Genomic DNA, 20780 nt, shown 5'->3' on the forward strand with positions numbered 1-20780 from the left:
TAATACTGCTAATCAAATACTCAGTAATTACCTAAACTTCAATTGAGATTTCTTACAAAACACACTTCATTCAATTTTAAAGAGGCTTAAAGCTGTTTGGTGATGGATGACAGTGCTGTGGGCGCGACTTCATGCCTCTCGTACTCGACTCTATAGTGAAAATATGACCATATTAATCAACAGTCAACTGAAAAGGTTCCCATTCTTTTGATAGTCGGTGCATAAAGGTCCAGTGTTACTTACACAAGGGTCCACACTGTTACCACGCCAGCATACAGTACACTCATGAATATCATGCTAATTTTGAGCTGTTCTGTTAACTGTTCTTTTTTCCGGTTGGGATGACTGTACAGCATCTTTAATGATTTTTTTTAAAATGAGAATTAGGTGCACAAGTTTGAATTTATTTTGGGTTTTCTCTAATCAACACAGGCTCAAATATATACATACACCCTCACTAATATTTGGTTAAATGTCCCTTACGTTGCACCCTGACTGGGTTGTTTTTGGTATCCATCAACAAGTCTCGGAAAATAATTCTGACTGGATATGTGACCACTCTGTTTGGTAAAATTGGTAGAGTTCATTTAAATAGACCTATTTATTTAGGTCTGAGCAGTTTTATAGTTTTCATAAATCTTCGTCGGGCTTTGGAAAGACCTTTCCAGAAGCTTAACGTTAGCCTGCTTTATCTATTCCAAAGCTAATTATGATGTGTGTTTGGGAAGATTTTCCTCATGGAACACCTAACTGTGTCCAAGTTCCAATCATCCAGCTGTTGATTGGAGGTGAAACTGAACAATTTGGACAGAGTCCTTCTTCATTATTCCATCCACTTTGCACAATGTACCAGCATCACTGGCAGCAAAACAGCCCAGATTGTGATGCTACCACCACCATGCTTGACATTTGTTACAGTGTTCTCAGGTTTGAGAGCCTCACCTTTACTCCTCCACACATCCCTCTTATCATTGTGGCCAAATACATTATTTTATGTCTTGTCTGACTGTAGCGGGCCACTAAGGCAACTGCATAGATTGCTTGTTGGGAGGCAACCTGTCTCCAAACTATTGCAGTCCTGACTGCAATCAGTCTCAGATAGTTTGTTAAAGGTTTTCTAATAGCTGCTGTGTAATTTTTAAATGCAGACAGATTGCCTTCACATTTCTGTTTCTAATCTATGAGTTAGTGGTGTGTTGATACAGCAAATTTTCATATCGATCCAGTTCCAAATGAATACAGAGTAAGTATTGGCAAAATCAATACCAATATTTTTAACCTATAAAAGCTTATATAGGGGTGAGCAGGGTGTCGTTATTTATGAGATGAACACTAAATCACTGTGATTTTTGCTTTCCAGTACAATTAGCTAACACGATGTAACAAGGCGGCCCTTAGCGGCTGGAAACACAGTGAGATGGACCAAGGCAAGTGTAGTGGAACAAAAAGTATTTATTTGCTATACAGTTCTCCTTACAACAATTAACTCATCGAACTTCTTCACAGCACAAATCCCCCCTCTAATGACAACCAGCAGCCTTAAATATGTTCAGCTGTCACAGACTAAACCATTATTCCACTCTCAGGTAAATTCTTAAATCCCAGCCTTCCACCACAATATACAATATATCAGTTAGAATAAATAAATGCATAAATACATTTCACATTTTCATATTAATAAATATTTCACACTTTAATGTTACACCAAACCCAATATTATAAAAACCCAAAAACCCAAGCCCAAAAGATTCACCACACTCTCTTTACCAATGGTCTCTCCCGGAACCTTTAAATGGTGTCTGGACCCCGAGGGAAACATTTGCCCAAACACCTTGAAGAGGACACAGGCAAGAAAGGTGAGTAATCATTATCTTACAAAAACTTATTTGCACCACTTTTATTCCTAGATTTCACACACACATTTGCATTAGTTTTCCTTACTGGTAAACCTTAATCACAATCTCAATCACCCTTCTTCTCTCCTGACAGACAACCACCACATTCCTTGATGAGGAGCAGCTGTGCAGGATCTGAAATAAGGCTACCAACTGATTTTAAAATTCCCAATAAATAGTCAATAAATATTTAAACTTCTTGTGTGCAAATCCATGCTTAAAGTGCAATGCTAAATAAAGTGCTCGATAAGGTGCTTTTAATAAAGTGAAAGGTGTGCTCTAAAGTGCTATACAGATAATATAATATAAATAAATGTAGTAAGGGAGTCCTCTTCCTTACACATGACAAAAACATATCTTTCAACTTTTCGTTTATTATAAAACTGGGCTGTTTTGGGAACCTGGAATGTGAATGTGCATGTCTCCTAACCACTCTGGGTCCACTTCTTTGGTTTAAATATGCTATAGACTATAAATAAAATAGACGTGACAGTCAACACAAAACGGTTCAGAGATTTTTCATATTGCATGTTTGAGGTATGCGTTTCCGTTCCCCCCCTAACAATTAATTTAAAGGTAGTGCCGTCAGCGTTAATCTCGTTAAAATGACTTTAACGGCATAACCGCATTAACGCGGCAAATCTCCGTTAGCGAGTTAACGCGGTTCGCCCCGTGTATGGGGCTGCACAGTGTCAATGCGTTAGCGTGGTTAGCTCGTTAACGTGTTAGCACTGTCCGGCCCCACGCACAGGGCGATACACTGACAGCACTATTTAAAGCAATTCAGTTCAATTTTCAATTCAGTTTTATTTATATAGCACGTAATCACAACAACAGTTGCCTCAAGGGGTTTATATTATATTATTTATATTGTAAGGTAAAGACGGTACAATAATACAAAGATAGCAGAGAAAACGCCAACAATCTATGAGCAACAGTGGGAAGGAAAAACTCCCTTTCAACAGGAAGAAACCGCTGGCAGAACCAGGCTCAGGGAGGGGCGGGGCCATCTGCTGTGACCAGTTAGGGGTGAGAGAAGGAAAACAGGATAAAGACATGCTGTGGAAGCGAGCCAAAGATTAATAATGTGGGCTCATTTCAGTGGGCGACACACTGAACTTAGAGGATAGAAACAAAGTATTGATCCTTTCACCCTATTGATCTAATACTTTGATCGCTCTTTGGTAATGATGCCATCGATACATGGATCAATCATCGCACCTCTGATGGATGAATCTGGCTGGACTCTGAATGTGAGTAGTAAATATGAATTTCTCTTTAGGTGTACCACAACAGGCTTGCAGTTATTCCCAGTTATTTAACATATTATCAAAAACAAATTGCATGTAAGGGTCAACCTGACCTCATTCAGCTGCAAGTTGAGAGCAGACTGACTTTTGCTTTGAAGATGGTAGCTATGAGTGGTCACATACCTGGTCCTCATCTTTGAGGCAACCACTTCAATGGCAACGAGTTGATTGCACACACTCACAATAATGGTTATTCTCTATTTTTCCTCCTGTGAGTGTAGCATAGGAAACATTTCTTCCCACCAGCAAACCTCCTAAGAAACCCACTCCTCTCTCAATCTTCATCATCACTTCTCACTGGCTTGTGCTCAGGTTATTGGAAAAGAAGCCTACACAAGCTTAAAAAATAAGTAGATCTGTATGTCCCTTCTGAAACTTTTTCTTTCACTCTTTTTCATTTCGGAGGCTGAAAACAAGTCACGCATCTCATACCACAATTTTCATTAGCAGTAACAATAAGAAGGGATCCAAGCTTAATACAGGTCATTAAAATCATCACAATCAATCAGCAGTCTCCTTAGCTTCACTTCATCTTTTCCCTTCACCTCCCTCCCACCTACAGTTGTTCTGCTCCCAGCCAGTGGCGTCCTCCCCACAGTCTGTAGCTTCACATGGTTTATCATTTGATTCTCAGTCACAAGATGGCAGCAGAGCAACCCAAACAATGTGATCAGAGTGGTAATGAACAACTACAATGTCATGAATCTCCACAAGTACAACAGGTAATGAGAACGAGCCACCGCGTGACATCTCCCCCGTTGTCCTCTGTTTCACCTGTTCTGAGTAAGTCTCACTTTGCCAGATCCAGGTTTCCTTCTTGTTTATCAGGCCAGAACATGTGAAGCATACTGCATGCAATAAGTCATCCCCTACACATCCCTCAGAAGTCCTGGTTATGCTGATATAGGCCATTAAACATAATGGCACTGCAGCGAAGCATAACGGAGCCAAATACCCGCGACAGTGCAGCTGTAAATAAAAGTGGACAGCTACATAAACACATAATTACATCTGGGTAAGTTTACAGGATTAATCGTGTTTGTTTATTTATTTATTTGCTATTTACTGAGCTCCTTTCTGGGTGGCAAATCAGCACCACAGACAGCGACACAGAAGTCAGCACCCAGGACAGAGACAGAGGTGACATATGAAGCAACAGCGCCACTTTGTGGGCGAAAGGGGGCACAGCAGCAGTGTGTAAGGTTATTTATGAGGACTGGATAAGCTGCTTCTTATCCAGGGTGATTTTACAGCTTGTTGACAGACAGGTGGAGCTGTAAAGTGGCTCCGGGAGCAACGCTGGCTCAGACAGCATACCTGGTGGCCCGATGAAAGGCATCTCCAACACCTCCGTGAGCTGCACTGCTAAGCCATATACCATGATTGGCATCCTTTTACAGAGACTGCCATCCTGTTGTATTGACCGGGCCAACGGGTGATACAGTTTCCTTTTCAGTTCAGTAGGTGGATGGTTGGTGTTAGTTAAATTGCTGTTTCAAACCTGTCCCTTCACACCACATGCTGTTCACATGTGAGTCATTTTTTCCTCCTGTGGTCAGCAGTCTGGAGAAAGAACACAGAACAGTTCGCTGATTTAGGACATAAACTAGACTCCAGATACTGTCTTTAGTCATTGATAAAGAATATTTCATTGATAAAAATATGAAGAGCATTTTTCTCTTTCAGCAGTCAGCCTTAACCTTAATACATACATACATACATACACACACACATATATATATATATATATGTGTGTGTGTGTGTGTGTGTGTGTGTGTGTGTGTGTGTGTGTGTGTGTGTGTGTATAGGGAGAGAGAGAGAGACGGTGCCTATACACATATTCACAGTATCTAGTAAAGACAGGCGTAATTATGAAAATGATGAGCTAAGAACACACAATCAGTAACATCAGGGTGGATAAAGATATAGTTAGTGTTGGAAAATAAATGACACCAACCTCTCCCACAGGGGAACTGTAGAAAAGGGGAGAGGCCGAAGAGGTTCCCCAAATTTATAGGGTTGCACCAAAGAAGAAGAAAAGGATGAGGAGGGGCCCTAACCGATAATGAAGATAGCTACAGGCTTAAAGGTCCTAAACGTCAGGTATACCGGGAGCAGTTTGGGGATTCCATTTTGTGTAAATACAATAATGTGTAATATATATATATATATATATACATATATATATATGGAGAGAGAGAGAGAGAGAGAGAGAGAGAGAGAGAGATTATACTTTCTAGTTGTGCTTCCTTAATTAAAGAGAAACGAGCCTCCGATCGACGTGTATTTAAATGGAAGTGTCGTATTCCCGGAGGCCTGCAGCGGCTCTGCCTGCTCATCCCCGCTCTGCTACGCGGAGTGTGGGTGGTGGTCCTCGGCCGCCGCCGGCAATCGTCGGAACGCTTCGGACAGCGCACGCGCTCTTTCGCCAATCTGCTGCAGCCCTCTGATTTGACAGCTGCGTCAAGCTAGCGGAAGGTAGCAGCGAGAAACGGCGGCTGTTAAAGGGCCTCAGCTTTCAGCATAAAGGTCTTAAAATGTTTCAAAAAATGTAGGTAAATATATTTATGCAGACCAGCGTTTAGCTGCTCTCACTACCATCTTGTAAACGTTTAACTCTTGCTGCTATCCTTCTGTGAGCATCATAGTCCGCACAGAAGAGGAGGCTGGGGTGGAGGTGGGGAGTAAATAATAAAACAGATAAACTAAAGGACATGATGAGATGTAGTTTATGTTTCTAGCTCAGCTGGCAAAAAATGGCAGGATTATTATAGTTAACTGAAACTAAAACTGTAACAAGACAATCCACTCTGAAACGAAACTTAATTTAAAAAACAAAATAAAAACTTCAAATAAACATAAAAAGCCAAACTAATAAAACAACTTAAACAAAATAGAAAATACAACATTAAAATAACTGGGCCCTAGCCATCAGACTTGCCTCTTCCCGTTGATTTTTTTATAGGCTTTCATTTCATGTCCCTCCTCCCCTGTAATTTTCCCAGATTTCACTAATTATTTCACAGCAAATTTCATTAAAATTCCTTTTTAATCTAAAATCCATGAAATGAAATTCATGCTTTGAAATAGTCATGTCATTTGTTTTATAATGCTTTTTTTTTAACACCCTCTTAAAAATACAAAAAGTCATGGACATTTTAGCTCGTATAAAATGTAAATCTGAAGGAGACTGCACATTCAGAATGTAGAGTTACCTGGCCTGTAGCATATGTGGAAATGTGAAAATTGTTATAGCACAATATCCTGTGCTTGACCAGTCTATTTTTTAATAGCTGAAATGATAAAAACATGAAAAATCATACTTCTTTTTAATGTTGTTACTACCATGAAATGTCACTGAATCGTAGCTGTGACCCAGTGCTGATATTTCTCCCTAAGAAAGAAAGGAATGTGTAATGACCTGTTAGTTTGTTTATCATGTTCAAATTTTGTGATATAGTAGAAACCAATAGTAGCTTGAGTCGGGGCCACATCAAATGTGAAAACCACTCAAAGTTTTATATTACCCACAATTTTCTTTGTCTTCAAACGTCACAATGACATACTAAGCTTTGGATTACTTTGGTTACGTTTTAAAGCCAACTCTTCTCCAATCTGATAGTTAAACACAGAAAAATACACCATTTTAGTATGTAATCCAACATAGATCAGAGGTCACGGCCACATTTATGTGGAAATATAAAAGCATGCTGATGTCGTCATATTGTAATAAAAACGTAATAAATCCAGTTTTATTATAGCTCTTACCCTGTGGAGAGAGTTATACTGTGTGAGTGCTCTTGTTCTGATAGTTACAGATGAAATGATAAAATCATGGAAAAATTGCCTTTTTCTCCCTTTTTCTTGTTTGTTTTTTTTTGTTGTTGTTGTTGTTTGTTTGTTCACAGTGTTACTACCTTGAAATGGCACCCTGCTGATATTATTTATCTTGTGGCAGTTAGTGGGGTTAGGTTAATTGGTTATTCTAAATTGCCCATAGGTGTGAATGTGAATGCGAATGGTTGTCTGTCTGTATGTGTTAGCCCTGCGACAGACTGGCGACCTGTCCAGGGTGTACCCCAGCTCTCGCCCTATGATAGCTGGGATAGGCAGAAGAGAGTGGATGTATGGAAAAGCTGGTAATGGACAGTAAAAGGATACAGCTGGTTACAGACTCATGCAGTAAAGAGGATGTATTTTGTCTCACAAGACAACCAGTGTACTTACTTTCAGTTCTATGTCCACTATCACCCCAGTGTCCGCGCCCGGCTACGTCGGAAAGGCATGAGTCTGGGTTCGAGCCCCACGTTGGGTGTTAGTGTTTTGTGCTATGACCTTAAATCATTCACAAGTATGATGCTACGAAGCTACAATGATCTACTGTGAAGTCTGGCTTATAGTGGAAGCAGGAACAAGTTCTGGTTCTTCCAGTCTGCAGAGTGTAATTAATCCCGATCCATAGATAAGGCTGTTTTTTTCATCGGAAGGCCAGTGGTTCATTCCGAAATCCTCTACTCTACATGTTGACGTATCCTTGAGTAAGTTACTGTATCTCGAGTGCCTCTGATCACCTGCACTGTAAATGCTTTTTTGTTTCTTTAGTATTTCAGATTCAGAAGAATTATTACTTTATATTATTGTTAAGCACTTTGTGATTTGTATCTTTGAAACGCGCCGTGTGAATAGGTTTTACCTACTTGTGTGTAAGAAACCTAAAAAAAGAGTAGACTTTTATTTTGAAGGACAAATCGGAAGTGGTTTCTCAGTACGCCAGATTGCAGCTTGGCGGTCATCGGGTTAGACGGACGCTGCCTTGGAAACGACATAAATCCGGTCCACGCGAGCAGGGACCCAGATTTCTCCACTTCAAAGGCTTCCGCTCCTCTGCCCGCTCCGCCTCTTCTCCATCCAACCATCCATCCTCCCTCCGGCCCGAGCCTCCAACACGGTCGTTCCGAAATGAAATGCGGAGCAGGGTGAGAAGGAGAAACGGTGAGAAGCGTTTAAATAACCGAGAGAGGAGAAGCGGAGAGGAGAAGGTGACGGGAGAGCCCGAAGCCAGGTAAGAGGGGGCGTCTAAAAATCGGTTTTGCGTTTGACAGCGATGGTGTGGACACATGCCCGCTCCCCTTGGGAGCTGGTACACGGGGGAAAGGGAGGGCGCATTTGTTGTTGTTGTTGTTGTTGCATCACGGAGCTGCACGCGCAGAAAACACGAAGCCCTTTGATAATCGAGAGGAAAGAGCTGCATGCTTCTTTAGGACGGCCGGGTTTCGCACCATTTTCTCCCTCCTGTAATCGTGATCGTCGCTTCCCCCCCTCCATCTCTCCCAGTGCGGTTGGTCAGGTGCCTCTCCTCCCCTCTCTCTCTCTCTCTCACTGGCTGCAACAAAATGTCAGCAGTTGGGAGAATGTGTTGTGGGATTTGGCTGCAAACTAGCTTGTGGCGGCTAGAAAAAAAGAGCAGTGGGGCTTATGCAGGAGGTGTGCAGGGTGTGGGGGGGATTAGCGTGTGCAGAGGATCCACTTTGTCTCTACGTGTCTGTCCCCCCCGTTTTTCTGTCTCTGCGTACCTGACTTTGGAATTTTTGGAATTCCTGCAGATATTTTAATACGTCCATACTGAATTAAATTGGCCATTAAGCTGTGCTTTCATGTCTTTAACCGTGAAACAGGCCTCAGTCAGATCAAAAGAATTCCAGATGAGTACGTTTTTATTATTGTGGCTCCTCTCTTGCTGCTTCTGCTCCCGAGGATGCTCCTGTTGCTCCTGTGTTTAATTTAATTAATTAATTCATTTCATATTCCCAGTATGGAGGCCTGCTGCAATGTGAATCCAGCCAACTCAGCCACCTGGAGGGATTTGTGCACATTATTGGCTCTCTACCATGTTTTATTTAAGCAAGAGGCAGGGGATAATGGTCCGAAAAATGGGGTGGGGCAAAGGAATTAGACACTTGTCTGGTTGTCATCCAAATCTTTATTATTTATTCAGTAAAATTTAATCTGTTGTTTATCTGTATCTATATGTTCCCAACAGGCAAAAGTGTTTAATCTTTTGTAAGCCTGGCTAGCTCAGTCGGTAGAGCATGAGACTCTTAATCTCAGGGTCGTGGGTTCGAGCCCCACGTTGGGCGCTGCACTTTTAAGACAGAACCTATTATGGATGGTTTACAGTTTAATGCCCCTTTTCCATTTATACCTCCTTGGATTTACTCAACTGGTTTACCATTACAATCTAGTAATGGTTGTTGTCAAAGCAACATAGCCCAGCGTCCTGTGACATAATTGGTATGAGTCATGAACGCTTCAACAAATGTGGACGTCGAGGCAACAATATACCTGCTGCTCCGTCTGTGGCTTTTCACGTATCTACCACATCGTGTTTTTGTAGCCATTTTCCTCATTGCCGGGTTTCAGAAATGGACGTTTTGATTTTTTGTGAATGAGACGCTCTAATCACTCCTTGAGTGACGCCACTTACCAGCCAATCGGTGGCATGCATTACCTGCTCGGATTGCTTGGAAGCCCGGGCGAGCAGGCACTATTTAGTACAAAGCACTATGACCTAATGGAAAACCCTTAAAATCGTGGCGATCTGAGTAAGTACTAATGGAAAAGGGGCTCAGCAAACTACAAGTAATTACTATAAAGTCTGGCTTATGTGCAATCTGTTACTCAGAAGGTAGAATAGGCCACACTCCTACCACTTTGCAGAGGAGAAGCTTCCTTTGGCGTAACACCGCGTCCTGATGCATCAAGTGGAAGGTCTAATCGTTCAGGGCATAGAGGAGGTTGTTTCCTCCTTGACAAGGGTTGGTGGTTCAATCCCCAGATGATGACAGTAGCTTTAGACCTCTCTAAACACTTCGTTTCAGATTTCTTTTTTTCTTTTTCTTTGTTTTACCAATAACTCTATATGATGTCAGTGAGTGCAGAGCACAGAAGCCCCACCCACCTCTAGTACAAACCTTCTGTTTACATTAAGCAGCCAATCAGAATAACAGCTTTATCTGCATGGATTGGATAGGATCTTAAAGTGAGGCCTCTACCAGTGTAAGCGATCCAGGAAGTGGAATGACTTCAAGATTTGGCCACTGAAAATAAGTGCTCTGTTATGAACTAATGTACTGAGTCCAGTTCTGTGAATCCTTTCAAGTCTAGACTCCAGCCTGGGTGAACAGTGATTAGATAATAGGCTTGTTTTATGTGCGTTTGTGTAGCTGCTGTATTCATTGGAGACGGTGCTCAGAGAGGCTTGCGCTGATTTCTTACATAAGCGAATCATCGAGGAATAAGGGCGAAGAGCGGTGAGCACTAAATAAGCATAAACGCTCCAACAGGGGACACACAGCACAACACACACACACAGATGCCTAACTGTACACACATAAACACATTCATACACTCGTACACAGAGTTACTTCAGGGCTTGAAGCAAAGACAAAGGAGGGGCGATGCTGTGCTGGGTGACAAAGGCATGCGCTCTGCTGTGGCCACAAAGGCTAGTTTTCTGGTTTTCAAGGGCTTTTTACATGCATAATCCCCCCTTTCCCCCAAAGGTATTTTTAGTCCACTTACAGTTACTGATGCCCTGACTACAGCCAATTAGATAACACTTGTGAAAATACATTATTAATGTGTACAGGCACTAAACTAAGGCCTGTTTTGAGGAAGTTATTTCCTAAGTGTTTTTACTTAATGCATTATGGTGCTATTACTTATTAGCCTATTACTTAGCAACATCCATTAAGATTTGTTGAGCTTATCTAGCAAAAATCCATCCGCCCATCCTTACACAGTGTTTTGTACTATTTATTTGTTTGTAGATCCACTAATTATTTTGTCATTCTTAGAACTTTGGTGTGTTAGAACCTTTGTTTTCTTTCTTTTTTTTACATGGGAACTGAGCCAGAATAGCATTTTCTTGTCTTGAGTAATGAATTAAAATCCCTGCAGTGATTCAAATATCTAATCAGCCACCTGGCAGTAAATTGATGCATCTATTCATGTCGATGTGGTCAAGATGATGACCTGCTTATATGGTATGTTGTACCCCTGGAAATGAAAGTAGTTTAGGTTGTGTAAGCCCGGCTAGCTCAGTCGGTAGAGCATGAGATTCTTAATCTCAGGGTCGTGGGTTCGAGCCCCACGTTGGGCGATTCTCTTATAAGACAGAACTTACATCAGTTTACTGTCATGTAAGCTGCTGAAAAACAAGCTTTGGGCATCATACTGAATCTTGGTGTGGAGGTTGTCTGTGTTGATAAATTCTTGACAGTCAATGAATCCTCTGAATGTGAACTTTTGGTTAATAAAGCTTCTGTGTGTGAGTTAGGCTAGTGGTAAGAAGTCATTGCAAGAGCTCCTATCAAGTACCAGTCATTTACCACTAAGCCACCAGCTTGTATTAATGTATTAATCTGCACACTGGATGAACTGTGGATTACACAGTGTGCAGATTAATACATTCTGACTAACAGCTTTCACAATTAGGCAGACTTTATAGCAATTATCTGTACTAGACCGTAAAGTCCTAAAACACTAACGCCCAACGTGGGGCTCGAACCCACGACCCTGAGATTAAGAGTCTCATGCTCTACCGACTGAGCTAGCCGGGCTTGCACCTCTGGATGAGTTCTCGAAACACCACTGGCTACTTGAATATTGTCCAGCAGGATAACACACCATGGCCCAGAGCTCAAATCACCTCAGACTGGTTCACTATACTTAAATGGCCTCCACGGTCACCAAACCTCAATCCAATAAAGCGGGAGACTGAACAGGAGATTCTCGTCATGAATCCTGAATCATGTCAATATTTACCAAAATCTCTGAGTCTCGATTTCCACTGCAGCTTTTGGAAGATAGAGTCTGAATTTGGCATGAAACAACATGAAAGCACGGCTCCATCCTGCCCTTTATTGTTAAGGATGATGGTGGTGTCATGGATCCTTTAAACACCACAGCCTTCCTGAGTGTTGTTCCTGACCGTGTTCCAGCATGTGACCAGCAGAATAACACACACAGTAAAATTACTGGAACACATCTTTCCTTTAATCTCATAAAAGAAACAAGTTAGTTCGACTCGTCCTTTATCCACGCTTTGCGATGAAGGCTGTGTTTATGTTCAGCACCAGGCCTGTTTATGAGCGTTCTTTTCAGAACAAGGATCAAATATAGCTTCAGCCCTTTGTTTGTGCCTCACTCCTCTGAGTTTCTGGTCTTTTAGAGACCTCACGGCCCCCTAGATTCAAATGAAGGTTGTTGTCTAAAAGTCACATATGAGTGCTTATTAGCTCTGATTCAGTGATGTTGATGCTTGAACTCTCAGTTTCATCCCTGCAGAAATAAATGGGTAGCTTCCAGCCGGAAACAGCCTTCCATCTTAGATGAGTTGTGCGTGTTTTTTTTCTGACTTTGTGAGAGATTTAACCCTCAGTCTCCCACGTTTGCCTCAGAGGATGATTAGGATTCCATCAGTAAGTGCCGTGTTTTTCACCAAAATCTGTATTTCAGGAGTCAGCCGTTCAGGGGATCCTCTTTCTTTCTCCGGTAGAAGGCACATTATTCATTTTCCAGACATGCATTTGCTGTTCTTTCCTCCCTGAGGGGCCTGTTCTGGTATTGAACCTCCAGCCTGTTTCTCTGCCTCTGAACCAGAGCTGGTCAGCTTTAAACATTTCCAGGTGACAGGAAGTGGGGATTTTATTGTACTATTGCAACAGATCTCTGCCTTCCTCGGATTTTCCCTCCAACACGTGTTCAGTTGTGGTTAATGGTTTGAATTACTTCTGAAGATACACAGCAGGCTCTTCAGGGTGCACTCACGCTGAGTGATGTGGCCGCTTAGAGGTGGACTCTTGGGCTTTTTTGTTGTTTGAATAACCATCTGACATGCTGAATAGGATCTGGCTGTCGTGAATTTTCCATGCTCTGTTCTTACTTAAAGGTGGTTGTATCATATTCGCTTAGAGCCACTGCCCCATTTACTTCTTATGAGTGTCTTATTTTTGTCTTAAAACATAAACAGAGCTCTGCTCAGATATGTTTTTTAAATATTCACTTGGCAACTTAAAAGAAAGCAGTGTTTTCCATTAGGTCGTAGTACCTGGTACCAGGTACTTTTTTAGTGCCTGCTTGCCCGGGTTTCCAAGCGATCCTGAGCAGCTACTAAAATGTGCCATCGTCAGACTGCATGCCACTGATTAGCTGGTAAGTAGCGTCACTCGATGAGTCATGAGACCATCTCGTTCATAAAAGTTAAAACCACCATTGTTGAAACCCAGCAATGAGGAATATGGCTACAAAAACCAACACCCTGATCCTCGAGTCTAATGAAAAGCCACAGACCGAGCAGCAGGTATATTTTTGCCTCAACGTCCACTTTTTGTAGCGTTAGTGTTGCATATTAATTACGTCGCAGGATGCTTGGACGCATTGCTACAATGGCGATCACGCACGTTAGGTAGTACTGGATTATAATGGAAAACCAGTTGATCCGAGTCGAGTCGTGGCGATCGGTGGCGAGCCAATAAGAGTAGGTACTAATGGAAAAGGGGCTTTAGACTGCGTTGCTATAACAACCCTACCCACATTGAGGTGGTACTCAGTTGTAATGGAAAATGATCAAAACAGAGTCGAGTCTAGTTAAGTAGGCGCTAGTAGGGTGAATATGAGTGTGACCTGTCCTCGTGCACCCCACCTCTCACGCTATAATAGCCGGGATAGGCTCCAACTGGAATTGAGTAAGCAGAAGAAGATGGATGGATCAATGACTGCATGTCGAATATGTACCAAGCCTAAAGTGGTTGAAAGTAAATTTTTTAGTTGATTTGCATGTTATAGATGTTGTTCTTTATATCTTTCTGCTGTTTTCTGTGTTTACAAACCTCACATTCCCCGTTTCTTACTTGATTTCTCCTGCTGGCTGCGCTGTCAGAGTCCATTTATTATTAACTTACTTCTGGTGCACCGTTCTTTGGGGAAATTATTTCAGATTGTTGGCAGGAAATATTTACTTTTTGTCTCTCTCAGCTGGATGCGTTTCCAGGCCGTGTTTTCCCTCAGAATCTGCAGAATGTGATATTGTTTTCTCACTTCTTCTGTTCTCAGTGGGAAGAGCCACTGCATTCATTTATGCACGGCTCTCTGAAGGTTTTAATCAGGTTGTGGTCTGGATCGTTGCAACACCTTGAAATGTTTTCTTTTTCAGTCATTCTGTTGTAGATCTGCTGTGTGTTTGGGATCGTTGTCTTGTTGCATGACCCAGTTTTAGAGTGTGAGATGTTGCCCTTGGGTTGTTTGATTATTGAGGGTTTCTCTCTGTTATAGGGTCTTTACTTTTAACTGTTGTCTTTTGATGCTATATAAATAAAAGCTAATTGAATTGAATTCGGTTGTTTGCAGTTTCTCTGAATATTGCACAGTCTGAATTTTGGGTGAATGTGCTGGGACGTGCACTCCTGGTAGGATTGTTTGTGGTGGTAACGCACACCTGAATGCTCCAAACCACCAAAACTTGTGCTACAGCGGCACTCACATTTGCTGGTGATCATTTAATCAAGTGCATTTGGTTATCTTACCTCCTTATCTCCTATGAAAGCAGTGAGCGTGTACTTGTATCACAGGACATCATTGCTTTAATAAATTTGTTGTCTCTTGTTGTTTAAAAGATGGGAGCAGTTACCATGGCGACATGGTGGGTGCTTGACCTTATAATTCAAGTATTTTCTTCCTACTTTTTTACAATGTAAGATTTTACAAATTTACTTGATCTAATACTTTATGAAATCACTGTTTTCTGCATCTACTAAACCAAGTAACACAGTTACTTAATTACTTACATCTGTAAATTTGAAAACCTCCAATTATTGAGTTTTCTGTTATTCCATACGAGTCATTTTTCATCGAATATGTCGTGAGACAACGTGTCGCTTTTCAGCTCCACAGAGGAGGCCCGTGTTCTGCAGCGCTGCGTGTCTGAGGTGTTTTCTGCCAGAGTTAATCAAAAAGTGGAAAATGTAATGTTGTAAAGTGAAGCTTTCTGTGGGCTGAGGCTTGCACACTGCTGCTCGACAGACAGCTTGGATTTCACTCAATTCCCCGCTTCCTGTGAGTCTGACGGTGCTCTGCTGTGCAGCAGCGTTTCACTTGGCCAGAAAAAGCAAATCTGTGTGGGATGGATGGTCTGCTGTGTTGCAGCTCTGACTTTGAACTTAGACGGGTTTTTTTGCATGAACGCCTTCATCGCCACGTTAGAGCAGAACATTCAGCTGTGAGCGTGTCACACATTGTTAAGGAAAGAGTAGTTTGTCAGTGGAAGTACTTGTTATATGTGCAGTGCAATAATGAGAATGATGAACCCTTCAGTTTTTAACAAATTCCACGTCGTCTGTAACACTGCAGCTCTGCAGTATAAGAAGAAAACGACGGGGCGTGGTGAAATAGAAGCCCTGAGCCTGACTGTTCAGCAGTGCTGACAGGCTGCTGGGCCAGGGTCACTCACCTCTAAGGTCTTCGCTAGCTTTGCTTTAGCATGCTGTCTGCGTGCACGGATGCCTGCAAACAGCCAAAGTTGTTGTGGAAGTGCTATAAATATGTCCACGATGCAGTTTACTGTCACGCTCTTGCGCTTTCATGCATTAAAAATGACAAAATCACCCACCCCACCCCTTCACCCTTTTCCTCCTCCCTTCCTGCACAGCTAGCTTAAATCAGCTGATAGCAGTGCGTGTACACAGGAATAAAAGCCACGTTTGAAGGTTTTTTCTTTTCTCTCCACCCATTGTGCAGATAATTAAAGAGCCTTTGTAATGACATAACTGTAACTGTTGGGTAGTTAATTGGAAATGTATCAAAACAAAGGGGATTTCTTTCAGTTCTGCTAATTTAAAAATATTCTGTTAGTATTTTAAAAGGCGAGATATGCTGTCTCTAATGATTTTTAGACTAGGCCTAGTAACTGTAAAGCAATTTCATTTTTTAGAAGAGAAGAGTAACAGAAATGGGGGAAAATATAGTTTTACCTAAATGTATGAGCACAAAATATGCTTCAGCTGTGGTGGAGAAAGTTATTTAAATGAGGAGTCTTTCAAAAATGATGAGTGCTGAGTAGGATGGGACACAGTGCTGAGGTCAAACACTGTCAGGAAGTAAGTATATCTTATTCACTTACATTGTATTATTGTCTTTAAAAATAAATAAAACTGAATTGAATTGAAAAATTGAAAAGTGCTTTTTAAGGACAAAAATTTCTTTTTTTTTTTACAACACAAAATGAGATCCAACAGTTAAAGTGACACAAATGGATAAAACTAAAAAAAGGCAAGTCTGCACAGGCCTTATTTTTCCTTGAATAAATTACATAATCAGGCACAAAAACGTCCAGCGCAGCAAAAATGATACAAATTAAACCAGAGATTCTGATTTTCTGATGTTTCTACTGTTAGCATGTAGCTCCTCAGCTTTAGGAGTCAGAGAGCTGGAACCAGCTCGCCGCGTTCCACCTCCCCAATTTTTGAACTGGGAGCAGTGAAACTGGGACACTGTGAGGCATCACATCCACAGCTTTAATGTGACCCGTCTCCCCTCGCCTTCGTCCCAGTATCCGGGGCTCACCGCCCACCAACCCTGCACCAGGAGGCCCAGTTTGCCTGTGTGCTGTAAGTGTGACAGTGTCAGGTCACACGGTTCTGCTGGATGACTTGTTGCAATTGCGCTGAGGTCGGCACATTTAATTGTGAGGGTCGCAGAGGGGTGCGAGGGGAGTTTTCACAACACACACACACACAGAGTGGTGGACTGAATGCAGCTCAGAAACACTGCGCTCACTGCATTCATTCTGTGGCTGACCTGTTTACTAACCACATTAGTGGAGGATAAAAGAGGGCATGGAAAATGATTGTGTGTCTGAAGCGACTGGCATCTGCTATTCTGTGGCCATATCTTTGGAATAACTGTTCTCTATATTTATTAAGGGGTTAATCAGGTAGTTCCTTAATGCACCCCACGGAGTTTTAAAGCAGTCCCTGCAGGACTCCGTGAGGAAAGCTGTTACAGCTGTGGTCATTGCGCTCTTCCCCCTCATGTGTTGCTGATTCCATCCTCACTTCTCCTCCTCTGTCTCACCTTCAGCTGTCACCGATTGCAGCGGTGTCCTAGTTCTGCTATCCAGCTCCAACACCAATCATTTGCTGTGAGAGCTTCAATGATTTATAGTTAATTCATACTAGGCCTGGTTACCTCGCACCGTGCCCGAGCACAGTTGGCCCCTCCTCCTCCCCGTCTCCGATGCAGGCCCAAGCACGCTCCACCTCGCTTCAGCATCTCAGCTCCTTCCTGTCACGCGCACTCTCCTCGTCTTTAATGCACACGCATGTTTCTAAAGAAGCGCTCTGGCGGAGCACAGAAACGTTTATTATTTAGAAATTCTGCGGTTAAGAACGTTTTTGAGGTCCGTGCTTGGGCAAGGTTAGTGACCACACTACATTTGTAACGTGTACAAATGCTACCGACTCCACACCCCAACCCACGTGCAGCAATCACACCAGATACAAACTGGACTTCAGGGATCGGCTGTGCTGGGGATCAGCGAGCATGAGTAAAGCTGTAGTGTAAGCAGCGCTCCTCTCTCTGTTTCATACTTCTGTGTGATTTAGCTCGAGGCTGCTCGGTAGCTTTTTTGTTATCTAACAAGCTTTGTGCCTGTAATCTACTTAGCATAGGTGCTTGCTTTTGTTTTTGGTTTTGCTTTTGGTTCTATAACCTCTTCTGAAATACTAATCTCAAGAGACTGAGGCAGTGTTCATTACCTCATGCACCACACCTGTGTCTGCTGTGGTGTATGGGTTGTGTCGGTTAAGCACCACCCTTTTCCCCAAGGTCACTGAGGCCTAGAGACTGGTTGGCAATTGGTTGGAGGTCGCTGTGGAATTTGATTACTAAAGACCTGGTCACGCAGTCACACACGCCTAGAGACCTGTTAGTGGTAACCACCAATCAGTAGGGAAAAGGGCTGTAAATGCACTGCATCTGCTTGAGCACTTAAAGCACTTTGTACTACAAGCCTCGTTCTCCCATTCACTTTTTTCCTTGCCTAAGTGCTTTCTGTGTAACACTCACACACTGCTCAACAGGAGCACACACCAGTGTGTGAATATTAGCTAAAGCTTGCCCAGTCTGCATATTTTGGCATGCAGTTAGCGAGTGCTCGCAGACAAGGAGGCGTCTTCCATGCAAACAACCGCGGCAGTGACCAAAGCAATCACAGGGAGGTTTTTGGTGTTGCATCTAAATAACCTAGCAACTGCCAGCAACCACTGTCCAACCGCTCAGGGAACACACATTTTCTCCCTGCCAACCTCCAGTCCCTAGGCCTGTGTGCCTGAGGCCTAACCAGGCTAGCTAGTGTTAGCTGACAACTGCGTGCTCCGCCCTCTTGAAGAATGTAAATGTGTCCATGAAGAATGTAAAGATTAAGGCTTTAAAATATGTTCATCACAGTGGATACATTCATCTTTTATCTACAGTCTGAGTAAAAAGGCAGAGCATTTGCACACTTTAGAAACTGCACAGTTGGCCTCCACAGCCATGTTTGTGAAGAGGGGCGAGAGAGCAGTAACCGGGTGCACAGCCCGCTCACCAGTTATAAATAGGACTGGATATTAGGATTGATTAAGCTTTATCTTTCAAATCCAGACCATCAACTTGACCATAAATGGTCTCTTTGTTTAAATGATCCATGTGGCAAAAAAGGATGATGAATTTAGGAAACGGAGCCAGAACCCTGATTCTGAATGTTATTGCAAATGCTGCTGGACAGTCAGGAGTGTGTGCACTTGGTGTTTATCTGATATGTTTTGTTCAGCCTGCTTTAAAGTAGCTGTTTCATAACAGCTCATCTGCATTCAGCCTCACTTAAGAGGTACTGTAGGCACACACACAGACACTGGAAACAATGAAGTGACTGAGATCCCTCGCAGAACTCGATCGCCTCGGTGTAAACTCTCTTCTGTCTCTCGCAGCCCTGCTCTGATCGCCAAAAAATGAAAACGCTTCCCAAGAAACCATGACAACAACTCCACAGAGTCTGCTGGTTCTTCTCACAGAAGGAGGGGGGCAAAAAAAAGAGAGGAAGTAAAAAGAGAGCGTTAAATTGCCCGTCTCTGCTTCTTCTCTCTTTTGCATTATTTGTTTTTAGTGAGGATTAGCGCAAAAAAAAGGTGTGCATGTGTGCTACCGCTGTAATTGCCATCGTTTTTGCAGAATGGCTCCTCATCCAAGAGCATCAACAAATGCAGACATCAAAGAGAGCCGAGTCTGAGCGGGGGGGAGGGCGTAAGGGATACAGTTAGTTAAAGGATGAGGGAAGAGGGGAGGAGAAAGGAAGCAAGAGTCAGCGTGCTGGGGGTTGGGGGTGGTAGAAATGAAGCTGTAACTGACATCGCTGCTGTTAACATTCAGTGTGGTTCATGCAACATAAGAAACAAACACTTTTCTGCTCTTTTCGTTGCATCGAGCCTGCCTTTTAACACGTGATTTTTCATACAACACTCGTCCCACTCATTTTGTTTATACATAGTTTTGTAAATGTTTTATTATTTAGTGCTTTGTTCTGCTTCGTACTCGCGGATGCCTTTTGTTAGCTGACATTTGGCGTTCCACCAAACTGAGAGCTTCCCAGGCCTGCAGAGCAAAAACCAGAGTAATCCTGACTCAGAATAAAACATTAGCTCTGTTTCACTGTGTTGGCTCGCTTTGCTGTTGTCATAGCTGTGCGCTCCCAGACTGTCAATCAGGCTTGGCTGTACAAGCCTAGCTGTTAACATTACACAGATATTAGTGTTTGCTTCTTGGCTCCACAAGGTTCTGAAGAGCTGCATGTTTCTTCATCCAGAAAAAAGACGTTAAATTATCTTAGTCATGAAAAAAGAGTTGTTGATGATGTTTTCGTGTGGCTCCAGAAATATTTCAGATTTTTGGTTGGTCAAACTCCATAAGAAGAACTCAAGGCATGTTTTACAAATTGTTCATCAACATATCTTTCTCTATGGATTTTATACATAATGAGTCTCTTTACTGTTTTAAATGTGAATAAGCAATAGTTTTGTTAAATTTCTGTTACTTGTGCTTAAACCCTGAATTCAAGGTTCCACGTTTTGCTCTCTCGTCGCTTGACAGCCATCTTGAAATAAATCTGGGCACTTACAGCCACTGGTCACTTCATTAGCTACACCCATTCGCCTGTTTGGTAACTTGAATAATGAGCCGTATCACATGGCACTGCTTTAAGGCATGTAGATATGATCAGGACAGCCTACTCAAGGTCAAACTGAGCGTCAGAGTGAGGAGGAAAGGTGATTTAAGTGACTTTGAGTGTGGGATGGTTGTCGGTCTGAGTAATTCACAAACTGCTAGTCTGCTGGGATTTCTCACACAGTCATCATGAGGGTTTACAGAGAATAGTCTGAAAAGGAGAAAATATCCAGTGGGTGAAAAGTTATTGTTCAAGCAAGAATGCAGAGGAGAATTGAAAGACTGCAGCAAGCTGACAGGCATTAACGCACATCATATG

At 42.4% G+C, this 20780-nt stretch overlaps 1 protein-coding gene and 3 non-coding genes across 5 annotated transcripts in view; 3 read left to right on the top strand and 1 right to left on the bottom strand.

The window, feature by feature from the left end:
* The first annotated feature begins 7967 nt into the window (after positions 1 to 7967).
* The window catches only part of zgc:109889 (uncharacterized protein LOC553542 homolog), a 55480-nt gene continuing 42667 nt past the window's right edge, over positions 7968 to 20780 (top strand). Inside the window, exon 1 of one of the 2 annotated variants that reach the window (XM_040012531.1) lies at positions 7968 to 8267. The gene's annotated coding sequence lies outside the window, so the exon portion shown is untranslated. The remainder of the gene's footprint in view (positions 8268 to 20780) is intronic. The other variant, XM_040012533.1, reaches the window with a different exon arrangement.
* On the top strand, positions 9270 to 9342 carry trnak-cuu. Its single transcript has one exon. It is a non-coding gene; the product is annotated as a tRNA-Lys (tRNA).
* Positions 11294 to 11366, top strand: trnak-cuu. The gene has a single exon. It is a non-coding gene; the product is annotated as a tRNA-Lys (tRNA).
* Positions 11754 to 11826, bottom strand: trnak-cuu. The gene has a single exon. It is a non-coding gene; the product is annotated as a tRNA-Lys (tRNA).

This window comes from Simochromis diagramma, unplaced genomic scaffold (assembly GCF_900408965.1).
Source record: "Simochromis diagramma unplaced genomic scaffold, fSimDia1.1 OVJJ01000612.1, whole genome shotgun sequence".
Taxonomy (NCBI): Eukaryota; Metazoa; Chordata; class Actinopteri; order Cichliformes; family Cichlidae; genus Simochromis; species Simochromis diagramma.